The 5000-nt window shown below is 35.7% G+C and overlaps 1 protein-coding gene across 4 annotated transcripts in view; it reads left to right on the top strand.

Moving 5' to 3' along the window:
* LOC115217863 (ADAMTS-like protein 4) overlaps positions 1-5000 on the top strand; it is a 442200-nt gene that overhangs the window by 112210 nt on the left and 324990 nt on the right. The window lies entirely within an intron of this gene.

Raw genomic sequence — 5000 nt, 5'->3', positions numbered from 1 at the left:
TAAAGCACGGCCACTTTCACAGTGTTCGTTATGTATATGTTAAATAAAAATTCTCGTTTATTCCATCTTCTATCTTTCATTTACCATGTATATAAATGTGTGTGTGTGCGCGCGCGCGTGTGTGTGTGTGTGTGTGTGTGTGCATAAAGCGTCGAAGAATGCAATCTTTACTTGTGAATAAACCTACTTGATAATTTCAAAGAGTGCAGTTAATGTCGTCCTATCTTGTATTTGTATTCTATAGCCCACGGATTGTCATTACTTGATATTGAGATTCATTTCAGCCAAAATCTACAAAATAGTTTAAGAGTAAAATTATAGAATCCGGTGTTATTTCAAGACATCAGGCTCGGCTGCAATTAAGAGACGTGTCCTTTCTTCAGCTCTATCAACAAGAAAAACACTATAGCGAAAACATCAAAGGAATGAGGAAATTTCTTTGTTTTCATTTCTGAAGAATTTCTTGGAGAATAGTAAATGTAGGCGTCAAGGTTTTGCCAGGAATGTGTTGAAAGGCGATCGTTATCATTTCCCACATGTTTATCCTAGCAATTCTGCCGAAGGAAAACAGTTTCCGAATATGAACAAAAATATTTTGCTTTTAAAATGATGGTATTTGAAAATGTTTTTGGTGCAGCAGCCTCGAATAAAGGAAAAAATAGAATTTGTGCTAATGTGAACTGTCTGTGAATGCGTTAAACTGTTTTAGGCATTCAATAGTTGAAATACCTAAAATTATGTGCCTCTATATATTCGGAACACCGCACACACATGCGCACGCGCATGTAACTATGATATAGTTATTGTACATGATACTATTTTGCTGCTCTTTTTGTGTTTGAAACTATTAAATATTGAGTTCAAATCCTTGTTACTGTACTACTGCTTGTGAGAGAGAATGTTATATTCTTCAAAATAGTTAGACGATGTTTGAGAGAAATGCTATGTAGTAATTTTGGTTCCTTTGACAAAGAATTATGAATACAAGTACAACGAGGATGGTGGTCCTTATTACCTAGAATTTACTTCATGACAAAGGTATTGCCGTCTGTAAAATTTAGTCACTATCCTTCACATAGATACTGACTTTTCGAGTCATCCCGTTCTCAACAGCATCATGAATCTATAAAAAGTGAAACATTTCCAAAGAGGAATCGAAATATCACTAACCGTCATACTCAACTATAGTTGTATACAAACAGATACTATAGAACCTGAATCGACTGTTAAATGATAAAGAGTTGATTCATTTATCTTATCCAACGAAATATAGTTACAGTGACAGGATGATGAGTGTATTTTGCTTGGTGTGTAAGAAGAGGTGTATCCATGGTCTTTCCAAGTCTGCAGGAAGGGGTCATTTTCATGGTTTGAGCAGGTAAAAAGGGACAATGTTTCCTCCAAGACCAGTGATATTCCACTTGATGTTCCACTTAAAGTATTGAAAGTTGACAGGTGCAGGAATGACATAGACACAGATTTAATTCCAGAGAAGTAGAAGGACGGCGAAATGGTTAATACGGGTTCAGGTTAGGGGGAGAGAAGACTTGGTTTTCCTTCGAGTAATCATTAAAGTGAACTTGAAATTACATCAGTATTTGGAAGAGTGAATAATGAATTTACAGTACGACAGATTATTTACAGTATTAATATATTCTTTGACTGTAAATCATGACATGATGTAACTAAAATTGCGTCTTGAACACCACAACTCCTCCATCTTCTCTTTAACTTACTGAATCAGGAATAAAATCGATGGTGCCATAAACAAAAAGAATAATCAGTAAATAAATATGTATCTATGAATGTTCGCATTTAAACATGTATATATACGTGTGTATGAATGTATGTGTGTGTGTGTGTGAATGTGTGAATGTGTGAATGTGTGTGTGTGTGTGTGTGTATGTGTGTGTGTGCGTGCGTGCGTGCGTGCGTGCGCGCTTACACATGTATATAAAATAGAGGCTTGTTCACCTTCGAAGTCTAGGTTTAGGCATTCATAGTGTGTGAAAAATTAAAATTGAATAGAGTCGACAGGAAGGAGTACGTTTAGACAGCTATTTAATAAACACTACACATGATTTGATACAACATAGACCCACATATACACAGGATTTCAATTAAGCAACGGTTTACCTGCATAATGGGATCCAGATGTATCTCCTCAGGTGATATGTAATTGATGTTCCTGTAAGTAAATATTTGGCTTTGATACTAAAACATCCAACTGGCTCTTTTGAATCTTGTAGACGCTGGAAGTTCCATTCTGCTCGCTGTCAACACACGCATCTACACGCTCGACATGAGCGGCATTGTATACATTGGCTGTCCACTTTGTTTCACGTTATGTTACTCATGATAAATTTTATTATTTCGCAAATACACTCACACATACGCTCATACATATATAATAACTGACACACATAGACACACAACTATATCTCTTGGCGTCCCCATACATACATATACTCTCTCTCTCACACACACACGCACATATATACATATATACGTACGTATATACACACACACACCGGTCAACAAACACATTAACACCCATACATAGACGCATATACATATATCCCCCATATTCATAATGATTATTATAATTTTTATACACTGTTCCATCTTGAAAATGTATATTTGGCGCAGTGGTTACACCTTGGAATTTTCTCATCATACTTGTTTACCAGGTTCTCATTACTCAGCAATATACTCAATGCTTCCCCAAGGCAAATGTCACATTTGTCGGATAGTGAATTTTTTAAATTATTGACCATTACATTTCGTATTTAATTTTTGATTCTTTCACTCCCCATATGAGGTCCACCAGTGAAGTTGCGTGTCGTCTGTTTATTTTTCGGAATGACGAGATGTGGTTGCGATAACGGACTTTGAACTGGTTTTCCGTGGCACCTATGTACACGTATTTATGTTGGGATGTGGAGACTGTGCATTTGTATACCATGTTTTTTGGACACATTGGTTCATGAGTGGACAAGAGGATTTTCTACGGCATGTACAGTTGTTTGTACTATTATTATTATTATGCTTATCTGGTGACCTTTTGATTCTGTTTTCATGATGTTCTGTTTGATGTTTAGTGTCTGGAGCATTGTGGAATCGGCAATCTTTTTTGTTGAGTCTCTTTTGATGATTTATTTAAATTTTATTGCCACCGTTTTTTGCGTTATCTGAATTCTTGCAGTCTATCTGTTGTTTATTTTTGTTATTGGCCTTAAATCCTATGATGTTTTGATTTGTTTGTTCTCTGCCAGCAGACGTTGTTTGTATGTTTAATTTCCTGTTGTTGTATTTATGCATATAGTACTCCATGTTGTGTACGATATTGTCACTGTGTGCTCCTTGAATAAACGGTTGTATTTATGTGTTTTAGGAAAGCATCTATTTAATGCTGCAATGAATTGCTTACTTGTCTTTGATGATATTTGGATTCCAAAAACTGGATTATACCCTAGGACATCCGGATTTTTGTACCTTTTGTTTGGTTCCTTGAACCTATTTTCTGTGTTGCTGCGATTGTGTGCGTCTGTATTCCAATTATTTCTATTCTTTGGGGTTATATCTTTTTTTCCTTCTATCTTTCCTTTGTTCGTCGGGTTTTCCCTTTTTATTGCTATTGTTGATGTCATTCGTGTTATGTGTGTATTCTACCTTATTTGCATTTGTGTTATTGTTATTTGGTGTTTCGTTATTTTCAAACTTGATTTTTCCTTTATATCCGGCGCTAGGTAGCACTTCATTGTAGTATGGTACATGTTGGTTGAATATTTCCTCTGTGATTGATAATCTTGATATTCTGGTGGCTATGTTCTTAATTATTCTCTTGGTTATGGATAGTGGATGATTGGAATTGACATTTATGTATCTTAAGCACTCATTAGTCTTATGGTATAGTTCATACAGGCTACTTTCTAAATTAAAAGTCGCATCTAGAAAGTTTACCTTACGGTAATTAAAGTCTATGGTAATAGAAAGGCCGAAACATCTAAAACATTTATGAAGTACTTTTCTATATCATCCTATCTCAACTTTTGTTCAGTTTTTAATAGGAAAAGAACATTGTCTCTGTACAGACTACCCGTTACCTGGGGGAATTCTGATTTGACCTCAGATAAAAGGAAGATTCCAACAATCTGTTACTTGAGCCGAGTCACTCGACCCCATGGTTATATCAAAGGAATTAGCCCTCTCTGATCTCGTCCATAGTTTGTTATCGTAACAGTTTGACGAGCTACTAAAATTATGTCTACGTCTGTCTTAGATAAACTACAGTTTTTCATTGCGAAAATAAGAGCTTTGTTTAGTGCTATACGATTAATCACGGAATAGTAGCTATCTAATTGTATAAATTTAGACTTTTTAGTTTCCTCTATTCTCATAAACCATCCTCTAAACTCCTGAGTACAAGACCACAATGAAACTCCAATCCTAGTTTTTATTTTGGACATTACTCTCCCTATAATGTTTTTACTTATACGTCGAATGTCCGATTTCGATGGACATAGTAATCTCATTATCTCTCTCTCTCTCTACACACACACACACATATATATATATATATTATGACAAGCAAGGGAGGCAAAGTTCCCTACAGCATTCGGGGCATAGCTGGGTCACCAGTGATTTCGCATTTGATTAAAGCTCGTTAGTGGCTTTCTCGTGACTATGAGTTGCTTTGACTCTTATTTCTAGCAATGATGGTGCTAACTAGTATCCTTTGTCACTTTAGTGACGTCTATACTTCTGCTTTTCGGTTGTAAATTGCGAATAAACCACCTTTATTACACACACACACGCACATAGATATTAATAAATAATGTATATATTTATGCATATATGGGTACGGGACGTAACCAACTGTGTAAACAACGTAGGCAATACGTAGACACAAGAGTTAAATACGTAAACAATGAGAGAAAAAAATGGAAATCAGGACAAGTAAACACACAGAAACGACCTTTCATCAGTTGTCGGCTGTC

This window comes from Octopus sinensis, linkage group LG12 (assembly GCF_006345805.1).
Source record: "Octopus sinensis linkage group LG12, ASM634580v1, whole genome shotgun sequence".
In the NCBI taxonomy this organism is placed as follows: domain Eukaryota; kingdom Metazoa; phylum Mollusca; class Cephalopoda; order Octopoda; family Octopodidae; genus Octopus; species Octopus sinensis.
The sequence above is the reverse complement of the archived record's forward strand: the minus strand, read 5'-3'. Positions and strand labels throughout refer to the sequence as shown.